Source organism: Amblyomma maculatum, chromosome 10 (assembly GCF_055883805.1).
Source record: "Amblyomma maculatum isolate TAMU_Amacu chromosome 10, ASM5588380v1, whole genome shotgun sequence".
Lineage (NCBI taxonomy): Eukaryota > Metazoa > Arthropoda > Arachnida > Ixodida > Ixodidae > Amblyomma > Amblyomma maculatum.
Genome location: NC_139353.1, coordinates 151,097,670 through 151,120,750, shown reverse-complemented (window position 1 = coordinate 151,120,750; position 23,081 = coordinate 151,097,670). Strand labels below are relative to the sequence as shown.

General features: G+C 46.9%; 1 pseudogene; it reads right to left on the bottom strand.

Moving 5' to 3' along the window:
* Positions 1-1,641: 1,641 nt before the first annotated feature.
* Positions 1,642-3,535, bottom strand: LOC146177722 (uncharacterized; annotated as a pseudogene).
* Between the last annotated feature and the right edge of the window lie 19,546 nt (positions 3,536-23,081).

Below are 23,081 nucleotides of genomic sequence, written 5' to 3'. Positions count from 1 at the left end.
ACTTTTGCAAAAATTTTGTAGTCCGCATTTGCCAACGTGATTGGCCTATAGCCATCGACTGAGAGCAATTTTTCTTTATCCGTACTCTTTGGAATTAAGACTGTGTGTTTCCTAGTAAAGGACTGAGGAAGGAACCCCACATCGAAACCTAAAGCGAAGATCTGCAGCAAGATAGGGCTCAGCAAAAGTTGAAAAGTTTTGTAAAACCCGCACGATATGCCATCAGGGCCAAATGTTTTGGAGAGGGGTAATTGGTCAAGTGCGTGCTCTATTTCTTCCAACGTGAAAGGGCCATTGATAAGAGCACAGTCTTCATCTGATAAAGGCGTTATAAGAGCTTTAAAGTTAGCTAGTAGATCCGAATTAGAAGTACCAGAAGCGTCACTGAACAGTGTCGTGTAATAGCTCACAAACACAGAGATTTGTCACACGTTTTCTTTACTAGGGTGCCATTGGACATCATTCCCGGTATCAATTTGGCCGTAGCATTACGGTGCTCATCAAATAGAGCTTGTCGCGTAGGGGTTTCAGGGTGCAATGCACGATTTGTACGAGATGGAACTCGGGCGCCCCATGTATCTTGCAGCGTCCTGTTTTTGTAAGTCACACTTTACCCTAGCAATTTCGTCTAAATATACTCCAGGTGCCTCACATTCTAATTCATAGAGGTAATACAAACTCTTATGCAATGTCCTCTCTTGTAATTTCCTGTAAAATGACCTAACAGACGCAATTTCAATAGATATATCCGCACCTCCTGTTTAAACAGCTCCCATGCAGCAAATATTGGCATGGCACCTGTCAAACACACTTGTAGCTGGGAGCGTATCCGAAAGGCAAACGCCTGATCATTTACAAGTGAAGAATTTAGCTTCTAAAGCTCCCATTGCGGCCTAAATTTTGAACAGTAAGTTCTCCCGAGCCGAGAAACCACCACACAATGATCTGAAAACGAAACCGCTACAGTTTCACACAACAAATCACGGGAAATCAGCGTGGAAGAAACAGAAATCTTGTCTAGGCGCGCGTGGGACCTCCCCTGGATATGCGTGAATAGTGTAGTTGCATGACATGAGGCCCCTGTATCAATGAGTCCTGAATCATCTATAACACGCGACAACACTTCGCCACTTCTGTATCTGTGTACACTAGGCCCAGCACGATAATTCATGCAACATACACAATTAGTCTCCCATTAGCACAACATTCTTATCACAATCTAGGAGGTTAGTCAAGGCTTCAAACGTATCAACACGCTCAGCTGCACTATTAAAAGCATAAATGTTGATAAGTCTTCATGGCTTCCCGTGGAGCAAAAAATCACAACTCATTAGCCGCCCATCAGAGTCAGTATAGTAAGATAACCCAGAATAAGGGAGAGCCCTTCGCAGAAATAGGAAGCTACCCGCCGAAAAACCAATAGCATGCGTCACAATAACATTGTAATCAGACAAAAAGGGTCCTAGTGCCCTCTCTGTGTCCTGCTCACTCAATCTTCGTTTCCTGGACGGCGACAAAATCAAGCCGCCTGCTGCTGAAAAGTCGACGAAGTTGCACCTGCTTCTGATGAGACCTAAAGCCTCCCACGTTCCAAAATAACGGCTTGAGGGGCAAGTTGGTGCTGCATCGTATTCAGAAATGTGGCGCAACAAACACAACCACAAGAGAAGATACACAACACACACGCACATTCAGCGTTGCAAACACTAGCTCCTCAGAGGTCGCCATGGTGACCACACAAGGACTAACTAGGCTTGCATTTGTCTCTCCGGAGACGGCGACGTCGCCTCCGGACCTCCACCACGACTGCGGGAACGCGAACGTTGGCACTTCCCCTTGTGTTTTGACGTGCGCCGGCGGCGGCGATGCTTCACGCTTACCAGATCATCATTTTCACTCGCGTCAGATGCGCATTTTCTCTTGCGCTGATGAAGATGCTCTTCAACAAGAGGGACGGCCTCAGCTGCAGGTAGAGTGGGCTGACCTGCAAGCTCTTCCTCGGCGTTGACCTCCGTGGCTGGAGTAACCGGGGCGGTATCTTTGGCAGCATTAGAACAGGTGGCAGGCTCCTTATCATGTGCCGGATTCGGCGTCTCATATCGAAGCAGCGTCTTACTTTCCTTGGAGTCACCTTGAGGAACAACCGTTGTATTAGCTGTGGTAGCCGTGTCCACAGTAGCAACTGAGAGGACACCAGCCGCGTCAAGCACTTCTGTGGCGTCCATAATATGCTCTTGTATGACGTCTTCCGGTGGCCGCACACAATGCCGCAACTTGTACGCATAGGTAACGATGCACTCTTCTACAATGTGACCGAACCGTCGGCAGTCGTCACAATGCGGAGTACGGCAGTGCCTACGGATGTGGTCAACACGGGTGCATCGGAGGCAGAGCGGTGGCCTCCCTGGTATTAAAACAAGGCTCTGTATACCACAAATAGTCAGTGCATGCGGGACGTCGCCAACGCCGACTCCTTCAGCGAGAGACACAACATCATCCCGGTTCAGCGTTCTCAAATCTTCCATATCCGCCACTTTAAAATTTTCCGTCGAAATGGAAGTCACCTTCCCGTACGCCTGTAGTGCCTCACGTAAGAAGGCATCTTCCAAGCGTTCGGGAAGCCACAGAAGATTCAATTTCACCACGTTTTGGTTCTGGGTCCACAACGACACAACGGCGGCTCTTAACGACAAGATCACCGCAAGCCACCAATTTCTCTTTCGATTGTGCAGACTTGCAGGTGACCATCCATACATGAGACATTTGAAATTGGCCAATTGAACTAATTTCCTTGAGGTCCACAACATTCTGACGGGAGTCTCTGAAGTCTTGTGCCCGGTACGGGCGTCGGGCAAGGTCCGCATGCAAGAAAACGGAGTCAGCGACCAGCTTACCTGTTGGGAGACGGGGCAAAACAATCCGGTATTCATTGCTGCTAGCATTAGCCTGAGCAGTACCTCGTCCAGAGGCCGATTGAAGCCTTTGAGTTGAGAACATCGCGAAACGCAACCGCTTTGAACAGCGTCTTCGTCTTCTTCACTACTCTGTATACAGTGGCTTAGAGTTACAATGGTTGTTATTCAGTATGTGTAGCTAATTTTCCTTTTTCGTACTTCGTATATTTTTTTCGCTGTAGGGTTGATGGCCGTAATTCACTGATCGCCCTTTAAACACGCTGAATCTTTTTCCAGGCTATCACGATGGTTTACAAATGTCTCGTATTTTTATAATGCGTCGCTTTGTTGCAGGCAAACCTCAAGATATAATTTACTAGTGCTGATGTGTTTTTCATCGTCTACGAACGCTTGTAAGTTTTCCTACATACAGAGATATCCGGTGCACTAAATACTTTTAATACAGGGCGTTTCAGCTTGACGTGCTACGAGTGGAGCCGCGACGTCAATGAATACACTTCCAATGAGCGGTCTCAATACGTAAACATTCGAGAACGCGTCGCCCGGTGCGCGGCTATCTGCGCGTCTTTCGATGGTCAGCGATGTTTGTTTATTTTATATCGAGCAGTTTTTTGTCATTGCTAGCGAAATGATACGTTCGTGCTTCCACTTTCGTGTTGAAGGTGGCAGATCTTCAGTCGCAGATATGAAGACGCACCGCAAGATCGTACGAGCTGCAGTGACTGTTGCACGCCCAAAAGCAACGCGACGAACGTACATCCTTCCTAGTGCACACTTCAACGGCTTCGTATTTTCGAGGTATTTGTGAAACAATGCGTGTCTTCGTATAGAGAATAGTTCTATATGTTTGGTATCATGCTTATTTAGTGCGCTGGCGTGTCTGGCATGGTCATTCTGGTTGCGTTTCATCGATCGGCCCGGCTTCTGTTCAGAAGTGGAAAAACTCTGCCCGGTATCAGTTCCGGAAATGACACGTTCGTCCGGTTTCTGGTTAATTGATACAGGCTTAACCGAAATTAAACCGCGCGGAGCTCTCATTTCAAAAATTCCTGTATAGTCCGCGGCCTTTGTTTCACAAGAAAAACTGGACGCCAGGCTGCAGAAATCATGCAGAGCTACAGAATAATACAATAATATTTGAAAACGAAAAAAAAAGAATAAAAAGACAGAAAAATGGAAAAGAAAAAAATTTCCGCGTTTTTTAGACTTCGGTCTTCTCGGTCAGCAAGCACGCACTTTAACCCCTACACCACGGAAGCATACGGAGGCAGCGGTTATATTTCTGCTCATGTAGTCTACGCTGCTCTTTCGTAGTTTGTGTATTTTTGTAGCCTGTAGAATTTGTGGTTGTAATTGAACGATCGCCATTCAAACACGCTGAATCTTTTTCCGGGCTATCACGCAGGGTTATCCGTGTCCCGCATCTTTACAATGTATCGCTTTCTTGCAGACAAACCTCGGGATGTCACAATTTACTAGTGCTTATGTGTTTTGTCATCGTCTTCGAACGCGCGCAATTTTGCTACATATAGATATATGCGGTGCACCAACTCTTGTAATACTACTTGTTTTAGCTTCACCTGCTGCCAGCGGAGCCGCTACATCAATGAACTTACTTCTGACCAAGTGTTTTGCGTACGTAAACACTCGAGGAAGCGACTCCCAATGTCCGGCTGACCTGTGCATATTTCGATTGTCAGCGATATGTTTCATTTATTCTCGAGCGTATTTCATCCTCGCTAACGAAACACTACGTTCTTGCTTGCACTTTCGCGTTGAAGGTGGCAGATCTTCAGTCGCAGATATGAAGATGCACCGCAAGTTCGTACAAGCTGTAGCGACTGTTGCACACGCAAAAGCAAAACGCGATGCGTTTGTGTACTTGCTAGCGCACCCATCTTCTTATCTTCTAGGTATTTGAGAAAAAACGCGTACTCCACATATACAGAAAAGTTGTAACGTATAATATGTATGGTTTCATGTTTATTTAGCACAAAGACATGTTCCGACGTGGTCATCCTGGTTGAGCTTCACGATCCGCCCGAATTGTGTTGAGAAGCGAAAATACTCTGTCCCGTGTCAGTTTCATTCATATCGGGTTTGTCCGGTTTCTGTTAAACCTGACGTGGCCTGTCTTGTGTATGAGGTCAATACAGGACTGGTCCGCCATTTCATATCCATACCGGACTGGGATGTCATGTATGAGATGCATAATGGAAATGGTCCGCCCTGTATTAACTCTATACCGGACCGTACCGTCCGGATTCAAACTCATGCCGGACATGACCTGTCCGAAATAAACCCGAGTAAGCTTCGTACAGGACTGGTCACACCGGAATGAAATTTATACGGGATAATACAGGAGCGGTTCAATCCCGTTTGTCGCGATATGGGATTTTTCTCTAGGGGAAGCACATGTAGCCGCAGCGGTGGCTCTGTAGCTTTGGCGTTCGGCTGCTAGCTGACCCCAAGATCATCGGTCAAATTCTTGCAGTGCTAGAGAATTTTTATGGGAACAAAAAGCAAATATACCCTGGTTCTGTGCAATGTCGGTGGTTTAAATTAAACGGATCCCTCCACGAGGGAGATTACGCATATTCCATGTGCAGCTTCAGAACATACAACAATGCACACCATTCCATATCAAGATAGCCCCACATGGTTTAGAGTCTATCTCATATCGTTGCCCAAGTTAGTCATGAGAGGAATGTAGACATAGGTAGAGTTTGAAATGCCAGAGTCCAGTTAGTGTAAGCTTCCGTACAAGCTTAGTACAAGGCGATGCTTCATGGCGCCTGCCTTCTTGGTTCGTTTACTGCTTGCACTCTACTATATTTTGAAAGAATTTCAAAATTAATTAAACTTTGTAATGATGTACCTATGACAATGACTAGTCTACTTTGTGAACAACAGCTGTGAGTACACTTAAGCTCCGCCATCAAGGGCTGCGTGCATGTAGTCTTTGCTCGCTTATTTACCATTTATCAATCCCCAAATTCCTGCCTCTAATATATCATGCATATTGATTAGGTACAGTACAAAGTAATTACGTCCTCCAGCTACCGGTCGTCCCTATTGCAAAAACCAGTGCCACTGGTCCCAGCGCCCCAGCGCCATACCTGATTATGGTCCCAGTATGACGCTGGAAACTGGGCGCACTGGAACGCGGCATACTGACGCTTTGCACTGGCGGCACTGTTCGCCCGGAGAAAAAAAGGCGTGGGATAGAAATTAAATAGTAAAAAGTAACGAAACAAGTTAGGTCCATAAAAAAAACCTAAAAACTGAGTAAAATAAAGAAAAAAAAATGACAGCACCAAACGCGCTTCGAACTCAGTTCCTAGGCACATACTAACCCGTAGCTCAGCACGCTAACCACTAGGCCACGCCGAGAATTTTTTTTTCTTTATTGCATGGAAAAACTTCCGTAAAAAGGAACAACTCCACTTACTTAAACATGTCCATGTCTAAAGTTACCGGGCTGCTTAATACGAGCCCGTCATATCCTCAGCCCGACAATGCACAATCATTTGAACATCAAAAGTCTGGGAGACATACACATGCGTCTAGATACGGCATCCAGTTTGGAGGTTCTTCACGTGCAGCATATACACTTCTCACCAAAGCACACTGCTCCCGAAACACGGATTTGGACGATCTTGGTGGCTCTGCATGCCTGTCGATCATGCGGCTTTTCCAAAGGCTGAACAGTCCCATCAACACAAATAGATCGTAAGGCACGACAGAGTTTTTGTCAGGAGGCAAAAATCTAATTGTATAAGGCGTAATTTCAATGTCCTTTTTAAGAGTTCTTTGTAGTATGTCCCAAAAACACATAGCATCACGGCACAGAATAAAGCAATGCTCAATTGTCTCAGGCACGTTACAGAGACGACAATTTACCGACCAGGGCACAAACATCTCCTTATTGTGAAGAAATGTCTTGACAGGCAACGTCGCTGTATGTAATTTGAAAATGAAGGTTTTTGCAGCTGCCTGAATGCACATTTGGCTAACACGCTTTAGAACAGTGGTGTCCAAAAACCCCAGATAAGGCTGCCGATACAACGGTGTAGGGAACAGACTCAGTGAGAGCCTGGGTCATCTGCTTTCTCGAGAGGCTATACAGGTAATCTACAGAGAAACGCACAGTGAGAAAATTGAAAGTGTCAGCAACCTCCTTAAGGAGTATCCATAAATGCCCCTCACGAGCCTGCCCAGTTGGTGCGAATAAGTAAGGCAAATGTGGACTAAGGCGCCTTATGAGCACAGTTACAAGAAACGGATGGTTTGCCGATTTGAAAAAGAAAAAACGGGAGACAAGTTGATGCACAAACAAGTGAACAAGGCAAACTCCACCAGACTCTAAGGGAAGAAACAAGTTGTCACGCCGCATGGGCTCCCATTGAGAGCGCCACACAAATGTTGCAAATATTCTGTGTATAACTTGTACTTTGCTCCTCGCACAATGCAGGACTTGAAGGACATACGCAAGCTTTGCAAACAAAAATATGTTATAGACCTGTGCCCTAGCAAACACTGAGAGTTCCCTACCCATCCAAGCCTGCGTTTGTCGCCGCATAGGCACGATTTGTGAATCCCAGTAGGCTGCGCTGTTACGAACTTGGTGCAGCGGAACCCCTAGGTACTGAAGAGGACTACAGTCCCAGCATATGCCTCCAAACTGGCTTGGTCTAGTGCCCCAGTGTCCCAACCAAAAACCTTTGGATTTATCGAAATTAAGGGCCGCGCCTGATACATCGCAGAACTGTTCAGCCAAGTGTTCAAGTACACTCTTTTCGTCAGAACAAAAGAGGGCGATATCGTCCGCGTAAGCTAAAATCTTAACTTCACATTGAGCCAGAGAGAAACCACGGATGGCTGCACTGTTAATTACACTGAGACAGAGGGGTTCCAGATATAAGCCAAACAACAGTGGAGACAGTGGACATCCTTGACGAACAGATGATTCCAGTGGTATTGGTTTCGTTAGCTCCTGATTAACAATTAGTCTTGTATACGAGTTCATATAGCACAGCCTTATGCCTTTGAGCAAAACGTCACCAATGTTTGCATTCTCCAAGACCGCGAACAAGAAATTGTGCCGAACTTTATCAAACGCCTTCGCCAGGTCAATTTGAATCAGAGCTACTTGGCCTGTCTCATCTGATACTGTCTCGATTACTGAACGTGCAATATGGATGTGTGTTTGAATACTGCGCCCTCTGATACCACACACCTGATGCGAACCTATCAAGTCCATGATAACCAGGTGCAAACGAGAACAAAGGACCTTGGCAAAAATTTTGTAATCAACATTACAGAGGGAAATTGGACGATATCCTTCAACAGTTTTCAACCGATTAGTATCTTTGCTTTTGGGTATTAATATTGTGTGGCCTGAATAGAAAGTGGGAGGCAGGAAACCCACATCATAAGATGCTTGGAATACTTCCATCAAAACAGGCATTAGGCAAGGCGAAAATGTTTTATAAAATTCGCTAGTAATACCATCTGGGCCAGGAGATTTCTGGTTCTGAAGGTCTGAAATGGCTGATTTAATTTCTTCCAAAGTGATGGGTCCCTCTACTACAGCACATTTCTCGTCGTCTAGTCGAGGAAAGTTCTCAAGTAAGTAATTATAATCGAAACCCTGATTTGGATCTTTACAACTGCCGAACAGCTTTCGATAATAATCATAGAAAGCATCAAGAATACTAGGAGCATCACTATATGTGCAACCACCATACTGAATTTCCAATATTTCCTTCGTAAGAGCATTCTCTCTTTCATCACTGAGGGCCCGACGTGAAGGTTGCTCGTCAAGAAACCTTCGAGTCCTAGATCTTATTAGGGCCCCCTTGTATCTTTCCGTCGCAATTTGTTGAAGCTCTGCCTTTACGTTATTAATTTCTTCAACATAGGCACCCGGGCTAACCCTCTCTAGCTCATGTAGCTCAGTTAGAGTGCGCCCAAGCTCACGAAGGTGGTGTCTCTTTAGGAACGCGATTCTTGCAGAGGCTTCAATTGCTAAGTTTTTGGTTTCCTGTTTGAACAAGTCCCATTTTTGAAAAACTGACAGATCCAATGTTTGCATTGGATACACGCCGAGAACTGGATTTCTTCGAAACATTTGTGCATTTTATGTCATGACCCGCATTTATAAGGTTGGGACTTTATGTTTCGCAGTCTACAGGTTATCGCTACCGCTCTAACAATTACAACTTCTTGATCATTGGAGCTTGCTGTCTGCTTTTAGGACTTGCAAATGATGTTCTGGGTGCCTTTGCGCGCTATTTTGTGCACTGGAATCATTTTAACATGTGGAGTTTGACATCGCTGGCAAATTTACCAACGCCGGCTCTTCGGTGGTGCTCTGCTACCGTGGGCGTAATTTTCGCTGAACACGGAGCTTTAGTACAAACCTTCAAAGAAAAAAGTGCGACCAAGCTTCAATACCGGCAAGTGCCGCAGCGATGACCCTATATTGCGAGTAACTATAAACCTTATTTGTATGTAAACATTTCGGGAAGCGTTGCGATGACAGAGGGCTCGGCTGCTTCATACGCAGAGTAAGAAGGAGCGCAAAAGTTTGAGAAACACGCCAAATATTATGCATTACAAGCGCTGTGTGTTGTTGTTTTTTCTCTTATGGGCCCATCGCTCGGTAAACTACTCTCTTCCTCGTTTTAGTTTTTCTTTCTGCTGTTTATACTGGGCCGTGGTGCAGGCTACGATCGCCTGCGATTGAGCCCGCATTTAACATTTTTGTAGTAATCATTGTGTTAGAGTGCCCTTAAAATCAGCTGTGAAGTTTGTTATGCTTGGTAGCCCACATTATTCAATTCCAGCTTTAGTTGTGCGTTAATCGTCAGTGTGTCATGAGATAGAGGCGCGGCAGTCATGGTCTCTCTCGAAACGATCGAAACGACCTATCGAAACATGGAAACTCTAGAAAAAAAGACACTGCCTTTGTTTTCTTACAAATGCGCAACGCCTTCGAAGCAAAAAGCGCTTGCTTGAACCATATTTTTCATATGCGCCCCGATAGTCGATTGCGAGTACGCTGTTGCCCTGTTGGCCCCTGAGGGATGCTACTCCGGGTGACGCCGCTGGCCGCACCGCCTATACTGGGACACTGGGACCAGTGCGGCTCCAGTGCACATACAGCGCTTATCCCAGTGCATCGCGGATGCCAGCGACCCACCCAGCGTCAAAAAGCTAATACCAGCGTTTTTCTTCCATCGCACCAGTGCAACCAGTGTCTTCCCGTTACTGCTCCAGTGAATATCGCAGACCTCCAGCGTGCCCAGCAGATCCAGTGCAAAACCAGCGCGGAAATCGTACTGGTTTCGCACTGGAGACGCTGGTTTTTGCAATAGGGGTAGGTTACCGTCCGACATACACAGCCCCGCTTTAACCAAGCCGTATGAACTTGCCTGCGTGGCCTGGGTGTAGCTTACCTGACTCAACATCAAAGAGCACTATAAGGTTGACTCTTATTTCACTTTTCCAGCTCCAGTGAAAAACGACTTGACAACTTCAAACTTTCCGACGTCATGTAGTCTCGTTAAGTGCTCGGCCTAGTCAGCTGCAAGCTCCCACCTGCTCATTGTACATATGGCATAGATGGGCGCGTGATTGTCGTTTACATTTTTCTGGATGGCCGCAAGACTCGTTTTGTCAACGTGTACGCGCCAGTCACGCGTAGTCTGACAAACGAGTTCTTTCGATCCATCATGACATACTTTCTCGACGACGTGCCCCACTTTCTGCTCGGGGATTTCAATTGTGTTTTAGACACAATGCGCGACATCAGGGAGCCTGGTCAGGGCGCCTCCAATTACCACGCGAAAGAACTTGGAAAACTAGTGCGATCATTACGCTTAGAGGACGCGTGGGGCACTCTTCAAAGAGACAATTTCGAGGCAACACGAGTCTGGGGCCAGAGCGCAAGCCGAATAGATCGAGTTTACATCCCCTCCGCCATGGCACCTGACTTGCTACAGTGCGAGGTATTGCCTTTCCCACCAGGCCTTAAACTAAGTCATCACTTCCCGGTTACTCTGCGCCCTGTGCCGTGCAAACAGCCCCCTGATGTGGCGCATGGATGCAGCGGTACTACGCGATGAACAGTGTTTCACTGATATACGCCGAGAGTTGTGCTTATCTGTGGCAGCAGTTAGTGACATAACACCTGTTACCTGGGACGCGCTGAAAACACGCTGGCGCGATGTTCTTGTGAGTGCGGGGAAGGCGCGGCGTGTCGGCATGACGACCATGCTGAATGACGTTCTGCGCCGTATGCGCATCGTACGGGGCGGCGAAACGCTTACGTTCGCGATATCTCGAGACGCTGCGCGCGCGTTATCACCGCATCCTCGAAGACAGTCCTCGCGCATCACTCTTAGCGGGACCAGCAAACGTGCCGCTTGAGGATGCCGCGGACCTTGGACATGCTCGAGCCGTTGGCCAGCGCAGTAACAGGCGAACGCGCGTGGAGAGCGTCACGTTTGCGGACGGTACGACGTCTTCAAAACCCGCGGACACCCGCAAATCGATTACCTAGCATTTCGCTGCCCTCTTTTTGTCGCAAGGCCTCTACCAGGAGGCGCATTTTCAAGAAACTGTTGGTTCCTTCTGTGGGCCGCTTCCTCAACTTCCAGAAGACGCATCTTCGGCACTTTGGAGGAGGTGCGTTGTGCCTTAGGCGCCATGAACCAGTCGACCGCTCCCGGTCCTGACGGACTTGTAACCGGTTTTTATTCTACTTTCTTTGACATCCTCGGTCCTTTACTTAAGCTCGTAAATTGTTTCCTCGAGAGCGGCACCAAGCCACCCTCGTTCAGTGCCGGTCGTATCGTTCTAATACCGAAGGAGGGCATGACGCCGTCGAGTCCCTCATCGTGGCGACCGATTACCCTCCTTAACACCAACTATAAGCTCGTAGCCACATTGCTAGTCCGTAGGGTGAGAATCTACCTTCAGGACTTGGTTAGCCCATGCCAATCCTGTTCGGTACCTGGACGATCGGTGTTCGCTTCGCTGACACTGACGAGAGACGTCTTCGAATACGCCTGTGCCAAACAGATCACTGGAGCTTTTGTTTCCTTGGACCAGACAAAGGCCTTCGACTGCGCAGAACATGGTTACTTGTTAGCTGTGCTCCGCTCATTTGGATTTCCTGACGAATTCGTTCAGCTCCTACGCGGCCTTTACGCAGATCTTAGCAGTGAACTAGTACGGAATGGCGGAATTGCCCGCAACTTTTCGATTACGCGGGGAGTGCTTGTCAGGGGTGCCCGCTCTCTCCGGTACTCTTCATACTTTCGCTCGACCCGCTGCTGCGTAGGGTCGCCGCGGACAGGCGTATTCGAGGTTTTCCAACGGTAGGACAGGAGACTGTCGTTTTATCTGCATACGCGGACGACATTTCACTCTTCGTGCGCGACAATGACAGCTTCATTGTTTTTTTTAACATCTTTTAAGAATACGCAGCTGTATCAGGAGCGCAGCTCAACCCGAAGAAAAGTAGCGCTCTCCTCTTCGGTCTGTTCAGGGGCCCTTTAGCCGCCGCCGTACCGTTTTTGGACGCAGTGCGTGTACTTGGCGTGCTGTTTGAGCCAAGCGGAGTCTCCCCCCGGACATGCGACGTAGTTCTCTCGCGAGCCACGCACGCCCTTTCTGAAGCAGCGAGTTTAAACCTCGTGCACGATGCTAAAGTTAGCATCGTCAAGACGCGATCGTGCGCTTTCACCTTTCATGTGGCGCGTATCGCGACAATCTCGCGCCGGGTGGTGAACAGACTCGCGTCCCTAATAGGGACTTTTGTTTGGGATGGCAGGACAGCGCTAGTCGCCCGTCACATCCTACACCTTCCGAGGAGCAGGGGAGGCCTTGGCCTTCCGTGCATCCCGACAGTGGCTCGAGCGCTCGCGTTAAGGCTGGTAGAGAGGCTATTAGCTGACGAGTCTTACCCTGGTCGCTCGCTCATCCTGTAATGGATGAGCACGGCGCGTCGTGTGCTTGCACCCGAACAATATGTCGGCCCACAAGCGGACAGACCTCTGCCTTTTTACAGCGAGGTTGCCGAGATAAAGTCGACTCTAGATGCAGACCTTTCAAATGTTAATGTTTCTGCGGGGCGCTGGCACACACGCTTCTATGTTGTACAAGGCAGCAGACATGAGATGCCTGTCGTCCTTTATTAGAAACCTCTTCGTTTATATTGTTTTCTCCTCTCTGGGGAATCGTGTTATTTTTAGTTTATTATGCATATGTAAACTATGCTGTTTTGTATAGTGCTTTGTTTTGTGAGTAATGTGCGTTTTTGCATGTATGAGTGTAACCAATAAATTCTATTTTGTGTAGAGTTTATATGTGCATAGGCATGTATGTACTTATGAAGTGGAGGGTCCTGGCTGTTTTGCGGGACACTCGCAAAAAGTCATGCTTCCAATGCTGCATGGGATAAGAACAATGTTCTACACAAATCTAAAAGAAGAACGGAATACACCGGGGAGGAAGAATTTTTTAGACGATTCATACTTGTTGTGAACGGCATATTGACCGCGCCTATCCATACGTACTTGGAAGGGAGGGAAGTATTTTCTAATGGTATGATGTCTGAATCCATAGAGTAATACGGCTACGCAAGTGTTATTGTTGCAAATTCCTGTATGAAACATATATTCAGTGTATGCCGTGAGCAAAAGTGGTGTACAACACTCAACCGGTGACGGAGCTCAGGAAAATTGCATTGCGATTTCATCTAACAACAGCTATCTGGGATCGAGACAATAGTGGCGGTGCCGCATTTTATCCACATGCACATGTCACGGTCGCTGTCTCTATCGCTATATGGCATTAGTATGCCGTTTTCCCGAGCTCCGTCACCGGCTGAGTGTTGTATATCACTTTTGCTCACGACTGTACATGACTGAGTGCTTATCAGACCAATATGTGTCCCAGAGAAATGTGCCTGAGGATTGTAGATTATTAGAAAAACAAAATCTTTTAAATGGTCACTGACCCGATAGTTGTTACACGTGGAATACGGCAATGATGCACACTCTCATCTATTCTTTTCGTGCTTTCTATAGAGCCTTTATTGTAGCAGATCCAAAACTTTAGATCTATACGTGGTTTCTCTCTCCCAGGTCAGGGTGAGGTGAGAGTTTCAGCAGTCATAATCTTCGAGTGCTTGCCAAATTCGCTCAATACCAATCTTACTCTCCTTGTTATTTTCCTTCATGGTCCGGATCTGCGGTTACTACCTGTCCTAAGTAGACATATCGCTTACTACTTCCCGTTCTTCGCTACCTAACGTAAACTGCTGTTCCTTCCCGAAGCTGTTAACATTACCTTTGTCTTCTACATATTGATTTTCAAAGTTACCTTTTTACTATTCCTGTCTAATTCATCAATCATTCTTTGCAATTTATCCCCTGAGTTACTTAGCAAGGTAATGTCATCAGCAAATCACAAGTTTCTGAGGTATTTTCCATCTACCCTTTTCCCTAACTACTCCCGTTCCAAATCTTTGGCTACTTCCTCTAGGCAAGCAGTGAGTAGTACTGGGGAGATCGTGTCTCCCAGCCTAGCACCTTTGTTTATAGAAAATTTGTCACTTTATGCAGAAGTATGGTTGTTGTGCAGCCATGTACATATCTTTCAGTACTTTCGTATACGGCTCGTCTACAGCCTGATTTCGCAATGCCTGCATTACCGCCAAGGTTTCGACTTCGTCAAATGCTTTTTTATATTCAGTGAACACTATGAATGAGGGCTGGTTGTATATTCTGAGAATTCTATTACCTGGTTAATGACATGGATATGAAGAATAGTAGAGCACACCTTTTCCGAAAACCTGCTTCATCTTTTGCTTTATTGCCATCTAACGTTTTCCTGATTTTATTAGCGATTATCTTAGCCGCTTTAGGATAAGTGAAAGCGGTTTGGCTTTGGTTTGTCTTATTTGCATTTGGTCTCATTCATTCATGACTTGTCTAATACGCACAATATACACATAAAGGTATATATGTACGTCTTTTACGGGGAACATTCGGAGCCTAGGCCACAGTTGTGTTTGAGGCTCCAGGTCACCGGATTTTTTGGCGCCGTTATTGTGCTCCGTTCTCCTAGGGCTGAAATTTGGTGCTGCGACGAAGCCCACGATGAAGCGCAGATAAAAAACGCTGACCGGAAATGCGATCAACAAATAATGGAGGCCGAGAGGCACATACGAGGACGCAATAATTGATACGCCGTGTGATCGCATCGCGACTCCTCAAGGGTCCTGGCTGGCTTATACGCTGGCTGGCCTAAGCCTGGTAGCGAAAAAGAAACTGTCAGAGATCGTATTGCAATAAGCGAGTAATTGTCACTGGCATCTTCATCAGCGTGTCCATGTAGCACGAAATTTTTGAGAAAGTTCTATATACCTTGAATTTGTTGATGTATCTTCGTCAGTGACGGAAAATTGAAAAGCCGCCCATGTGCGGAACAATGTTATATCCCGTCAATTAAATAATATATAATTAATTAGTTAATAATTTACACTGTGGTCTTGTTTCCAAGACCTTGGCAGGGTGGATACAGAAAAAATAAAAAAAAAAACGAAGTATACAAAATGCAGCAGTACATAACGGAAGACGCATGACGTCACTCACAATGTGCACACACAATCATCAGCTGAAATGCGACGCAACACAAAGGAACAACTGTGCCGGAAAAATAAATGCAATAAGATCAATCGCTACTTAAGCACAAATAAGATTCAAATAATAGCAGTGAATCTTGGGTTACAATGTCGTTAGCTAGATTGTTCCATTTATTGATACTTCAAGAAAAAAAAATGAAAACTTGAAGCAATTCTTTCTCGTAAATAATGGTGTCATTGTCAGCGAGTGGCGTTGTCGTGTAGCGTAACCAGCCGAAAAACCCATGGGGATGATATTAACACAAGGGAATGATATTAATCGAGAGCTTCCCTCCTGGTGCGCCACTTTCCCTCTTGTTTTTTTACGCCTTCCGTCCCTCTTCTCTCATGGAGAGTTTGGGGTGGCAATGGGCACAGGCATCTTAACGCCGTCTACCTTTCCTCCCAACCAATTTTCCCAAGGTTAAATGTTGTATCTTGAAGCTCGACGGCGTGTGACAAAACTAACTATGCGAGTGCGGTTGGCACCTGGCAATTGATATGCCTGTGAATGCAACGCGCTGGACAGACGTGATCTCTGACGCATACATACACATAGAAGAGCCGTAAAGCAAACAGCAAACGCGGAAAGAAGTAATTATACTCCGAAAGGCATAAACTATTATTGTTATTTGTTTTGTTTTCGGCTGATTCACCTAATTGGTAAAGACGCCTAATGTATTCTTGATCTCCGTTGCTGGTACACCATGTGAGCGAACATAAGCAATTTAAATGAAGTCCAGAGCTAAACATGTTACGTTCAGTATGGAGCGCACCTTTACGTCTCAACATGGCGAGCCCACAAAGTATTTGGCCATTGTTGTTCCTGGGGGAGCTTGTTGAGAGAACGTCTTAGTCGCGATGCCCTCTAGGAACGAGGTCTACTGAGTTCTAGACTAAGGTGGCGCAACTTGTAAATAATCTTTGAAAGCGCAGCTGTCGTGGTAGCCGCATCGTATGTCACACCGACGGCAAAAGAGCGCGTACCATGCGCACCCGTGATCTCACGGTACACTTCTCAGCCGCGCGGCGAGGAAAAAAGAAATAAGCACTAACATGTGCTAAATGCTTACGCCTAGCTTTAGTGCTTATTGTTTTTCTCGTTTGCGTTCTTGCGCCGCATCTGAGTGTAAACGCCAACGAGTTTGAGACAAGCGCGAACGCTAGGTGGTCAGAAAAGTACTTGCTGGTAAGACGGCTGACTACCGTTTTCTCCTCTGTTCATAAGATGCAGCGGTACGTCATGCCTCAACCAGAGGTGGTTGGTAAGCCTGTGCATTTTCTTTTCCACCTTCCTTCAGTCGCAGCAACAACCTAGCGGTTTTTTAAACAGTGTGTTCCTCCAAAATACTTCCCAGGTCGTCATCTGGATTCAGGGTGTTTGTGGCGGTAATGTATCAAAATTTCACTGTGGTGTTAGTGAAAGTGTGAAAATAGTGAAATAGTGAGAAATCATGACGAAACTTTACCAGAGTACCCAGGTTCGAACCCTACAGCCGGCAGCTGCATTTCGATGAATTCGATACGGTGAGGCGTCCGTGTGGGAGGTCAGTGCCCGTTTAATGATCCCCAGGTTGTCAAAATTACCCCGTAGCCCTCCACTGCGACACCTCTTTCGCTCGCCACCTAGCTCCTATTGCTTATTGGGTGTCCACGCAAAAGTGAGACAGATACTGCGCCTTACCTATGAAGCAATTTACAATTTTTGTTGGAGCCATGAAATAGCTGCTATATTCTATGTCAATATAGGATGCCGCCACGGCTTAGCCTAAAAGCCCTGTGCTTCTCTTAGAAATCCCTGCACTCGCAAAATTGAACTTGTCCGCGATTGAAAAGCACATGTGCTGCGATATAAACAGTCCAATTTATCTTAGTATAGCAAAATGCGTTCTGTGTGATCACGTCTTGGACACTATAGATGAGCTAACGGGTTCTTAAGCACTTTTCCTTGAAGGGCCGTATTTTGTGTACAGGCGTGTATAGGAAGTGGAGGGTCCTGTCTGTTTTGCGGGACACACGCAAAAGTCATGCTTCCAATGCTGTATGGGATAAGAACAATGTTCTACACAAATTAAAATGAAGAACTGACAACACTGGGGGAGGAAGAATTCCTCTGACGATTTTCTACAAGATTTATCTTTGTTGTGAACGGCATAGTGACCGCGCCTTTCCTTACGTATTCGGAAGGGAGGGAAGTATTTTTTAATGCTATGATGTCTGATTCCATAGGGAATACGGCACCGCAAGTGTTAATGTTGCAAAGTTCCTATATGAGATATATATTCATGAGTATGTCGTGAGCAAAAGTGGTATACAACACTCAACCGGTGGAGGAGCTCGGTAAAACTGCATTGTGACTTCATCTAGCAACACCGGATTGAGACAATAGTGGCGGTGCCGCATTTTATCCACATGCACATGTCACGGTCGCTGTCTCTACCACTATATGGCATTATTATGCCGTTTTCCCCGAGCTCCGTCACCGGTTGAGTCTTGTATACCACGTTTGTTCACGACTATACATGACTGAGTGCTTATCAGAGCAATAAGCGTCCCAGAGAAATCTACCTGAGTTTTGTAGATTATTATGAAAAATAAAATTATTTTGAAAGGTCCCTGATCCGATAGCTGTTACACGTGGAATACGGCAAGGATGTCCACTCTTTTCTATTCTCTTCGTGCTTTGTATAGAGCCTTTATTGTAGCAGATACAAAACTTTAAATTTATACGTGGTTTCCCTCTTCCAGATCAGAGTGAGGTTAGAGTTTCAGCATATACTGCTGACATTTCTCTATTCATAAGGAACATTGATAGTTATTGGGCATTTTGGTGTCTTCTCCACACATACAGCTGCTTGGATATAACGTGCCACCTGTTGGACCTAAGAGCCACTTACTTGTGTGTGTGCCAGAGGGAACAAATGCCTTCACTCTGCTGCAGACAACCTCGAAGCAATGAGCCGGACTTCAAGGGTCGCATAGGCGTCGTCACTTGTATTCGAAAGGCTAGAGTAGACGTACAAAAGCCCATCCCGAACTTCTCGTCCTTAAGGCTTTACGGTAATGTGCAAGTACGGAGCCGTGCATAAAGTATGCTCGAGGTGTCGCATTGAAGGCCCCAAGCATGCTTCGACAGGACGGCGGGGCAGCGACTGCGCGTCCTTGACGCCGGAACTGCCGCGCACTGCGTAGCAAGCCGAGGGTATAAAACAGCATACCGCAGAACGCCAGCGGCAGAACGCACTGGGAAGATTCAGTCTTCCCTGTACTCAGAAATTATGTCCCAAACGGCTCTTAGGCTAAGGGCTTAGCGTAAGCCCTTAGCCTAAGAGCCACTTGGGACATCATTAGCCTAAGGGCTTTAGGCTAAGCTGACACAAACAAGGTGTGGAAGCCATGCAGTCAGAGCAAGCCCTAGTAGCAACAAACTAACGCGAAATCCCTCCAAGGTGTGCAAAGAAGCGCAATGGCCTTGAAACCACCAGGAGCGGCTGCGCGAGCGCATGGCGTGAGAAAGCGCCTGCGCTCGGTTCTCTTGCGTCGGTCGCGTGATCGCCAGACCACGTGACTAGGTGTATATATAGCGCTGCAAATGCTCTCGCTTTTCAGAGCAGTGTTAGCTCCCGGCCCTCCGTGGCCGTTTTCGGCGGAGGCTCCTTTGCCACCGGCGTTTTCGTATCTGTTATGCCTGCCGACACTGCACCCGCCAACGTTTCGGTGGCGGCTGTTGCGAGGAGCTTCTTTCTCTTTGTTTCTTTTTATTCTTCTCATTACTCCTCTGTCCGCGCGAGGTGGTCGCTCAACTAGAGCTACCTGGCAGACCCGTGTATTTTCTTTTCTCGGTTGAAGGAAATTTGCGGCGCCACATGACCTAGGTATTTGCAGTGCGAAGAGCAAAGCTTATACTCTAATCACTACGTGTTTGATTTATGCGACTCATCCGCGGTGGAGTAAGTGCACAAGCATTCCAAGGGAGCCGCACTGCAGCGGTGGAAGCGGCTATATATGCTGCCATGGGGGAAAACTTATTTGCTTTAATTGTGGTCGTCACTCTTAGCAGGAATGCGGGCCCGCGATTCTTAAGGAGCATTCACTCTTGTTCACTTATCTGACAGCCTATTACTTACGTGAGCTGCAAGTTTTGTCACGGCATTGTGGCGCTAGCGTGAGGCATCCTTTTTTTTTAGCCATCATCGGAAGGACGCTCTCGTTGCTGTGTTGAAAATAGCCAGATTTCTCAAATACAGCATCGCGCTGGAGATCAGCGCGTCACTTCACTTGTTGCATCCAAGCATTCATTGCGTATACCTTAGCCAAGAACCGCGACAAGCTGTGTAACGAGCACCGTTGATAAGCCTGAGGGATCTGGCAGGGGGATGTGGCGGTGCGTGCCGTCGGGAAAAGAGTGCGCGAACCATACACAGCGCAAGTATTCGTATCAGCGCGGTGCAAAGATAATGGAATGATTAGCGGGCGAAACGAATTCTGGTTAAACCTGATGCTTAACCCTCTGTCGCGTCTCTAGAAAAGACCAAATTGTAAAATGTAAATACTGAAATAGAGAAATTGCTGCCCTGGAGTTTCGCACATTCGATTACAGGGGAGTGTGCTTAATACGCGGTGTTTTATGAAAAAAAAAAAGTTGAGCTTTTTCCGCTGCTGAACCGAATGAGGAGGAGGAGGAGAAATACATTTAATTACACGATAAGAGTATACATGAAGATGGATTCGATCAACACTTGAGGGGCTGGTCCTTTTTGTCCCTGGGACACCATAGGTGGGAAAAAAACAGAAAATAGCGAACTGGCCTCGAAGGGCTGGGCGTGAACGCACAAAGCATGAATACTGCAGGCGCGTCTCTCCCCAACCACGTAGGAGGATTGTAAGAAGTGAATGAGGAGTTCAACTTCGAGAGACACGTGGTAGTGTTTTTGTGAACGATACTTTTGAAAAGAACTTTATTTTCCATATTATTCTACAAAACTAAAGTACATTGTTTTTCACACTTATTGGTCTGACAAGCCCTTAGTCATGTACATACACTGAATATATATCTCATACAGGTTCTTTGCAACAATAACACTTGCTTAGCCTTCTTGCTCTATGTATTGGGACGAATCTTGACAATTCATAAGACAGCGTTTAAAAAGCTGCTAGCTCATCTATAGTGCCCAAGACGTGATCTCGCAGAAAAGAGTTTGCCATACTAAGAAAAATTGCATAGTTTATATCGCCGCACATGCCATTTCAAATATGAACCACTTGTGGGTGCGGTGATTTCTAAAAGAGGCACAGGGCTTTTAGGCTAACCCATCGCGGTATCCTGTATTGGTAGCGAATATTCCGTAACAATTCGATATATTCCGCACCATTTCATGTCTACATTAAATGGTTTATAGGAAAGGCGCAGTACCTGTCAGGCTTGTCAGCGGACAGCTGAACCCAGCCGTCAGAGAAGGGAAGTAGTTTGGAAAGAACGCGGAAAGAGAAAAAGAGGTGCCGCAGTGGAGGGCCACGGAGTAATTTCGACCACCCGGGGATTTTAGTGCTGCCGCACTACTGGCCGCATTATCGCAAATGTAAGGCGTCTTAGCACCCGCCAACGCTTTGGTGGTAGACGACGGCTGATCCCTCTTCTTTTTCTTCTTTTTCTTTTTTCTCTATTTTCTCTTGTGTCAGCACGAGGCAGCGGAGGAGGAGGAGGAAAAACATTTATTTCCGCCGAATATGGCGCGGCAGCCACCTCTGGGTCCACACGCAGGCGTCCGGAGAGGCTGTCTGTCGCACCGCGGCCGGAGGACACCCGACCCCGTATAGGAGAAGAGGTCATCAGCCTCGGCCGCCAGGCGGACGGCGAATCGCTGTTTTTTCGTCGGAGCTTCTTAGCGTGGTCTCCCATTCGTTACTAGTTTTAATCGCGTTGCGCCCTGGGGCTCGAACGCATCTCCATATTACGCGATCTAATGTTGCCACGTGGTCGCAAAATTTGCAAATTGCGATTTCTGCACCGACCCTCTTCCGCCCTCTGGCACCCGTCCAACTCCTCCACAGGGGCGAAAAGAAATTTCGAGCTTGGAGTCTTCTCCTGTCGTATGATTCCTTTTTACTCAGGGATCTATCCGGTGGCGGATATATCCTCCGGTCTTTCTCCAGGTTGTCGGTTACATCCCTAAACGTACCAATACATTCTTTGCTTTTAGACGTTCTTGTGGAGGCGTCCGCAGCACCCCGAGGTAGCGAGGAGCAGGCGAGCATGTGGGCAGCCTCGTTGCCGGCGAGACGGGCCTGTGCTGGGGTCCAGATTATGGTCACGCTTTCGGCGAGAGACGACTCGTTCAGAATTTTTGCAGCATGATTGCTGACTCTACCCTTGCTAAAATTCCTAACCGCCGCTTTGCTATCGCTGATGACGTGTTTCACGCCTGGTCGTACAATGGCAATGGCTATTGCAATCTCCTCCGCCTGTACCGGCGGTAGATCTCGGATTCTTTCGATTCCTATGGCGATCCCGGTGTCTAATAGGGCGACCGAGGTTTCGTCGCCTTCTTTCCCGATCGAAGCATCGGTGTAGGCGACCGATCCCGGCAGGAGTTTGTCCAATTAGTTAGCGAGGTGCTTAGCTCTGCTTTTCCTCCTCACTTCGTCGTGTACGGGGTGTATGTTCTTCGGTATGGGCGAGACGTATAGATGCTTTCTGATTTCTCGATCTATATATATGCTTTCTCTGACACTTTCGCCTTCCCCGCGCGCTAGTAGGTTTACCCAGTCGAGGATTTGTCAGCCCGCCGCCGTTCCCGCGAGTCGCACTGTCTGGGACAGCCTAACCTCCGCAGCTAGCTAGCTCTTTCCACTCATTATGCAACCACATTTTCTCTAGAATGTCGTTAGAAGTAATTATGGGGAGTACTAGAGCGAACTTCGTGCATCTCTTAATTATGGTGTTTAATTCGCGTTCTTCGGTCTTGTTGATATTTAGGAATGGAGTCCCGTAGCAGATTCTGCTAGTGACAAAAGCTTGTACGAGTCTGAGTCTACTAGCCTCCGTGAGACCACTCCTTCTGTTGGACGTCTTCTTAAATAATGTAAGTACGAGCTCCGCCTGATCTTTTAATTTCTTAATCAGGCTTTTGTTACTACAGCTGCGGTTGATAATCATACCTAATATTCTAATTTCATCGACTTTCGGGACTTTGTTCCTGTTTACTTTATTTTGATATCTGTAGTTATCTTCCCATTACTGCTGGTCATTACCTGGAGCTCCGAGTTTTCTGGCGAACAGCATAGACTTACGTCCTCCGCGTGTTTGCTGATTATATCTGCTGCCTCTTGGAGCCTGGATGTGATGTACGAGTCGTTCCCTCCGCACATCCAGACGGTCACATCGTCCGCGTAGATGCTTTGCAACTCTCTTTGCAGCTTTGATGCTAAGTACCATTTTTTAACCATGTACGTTTTCAGTTTTGGTA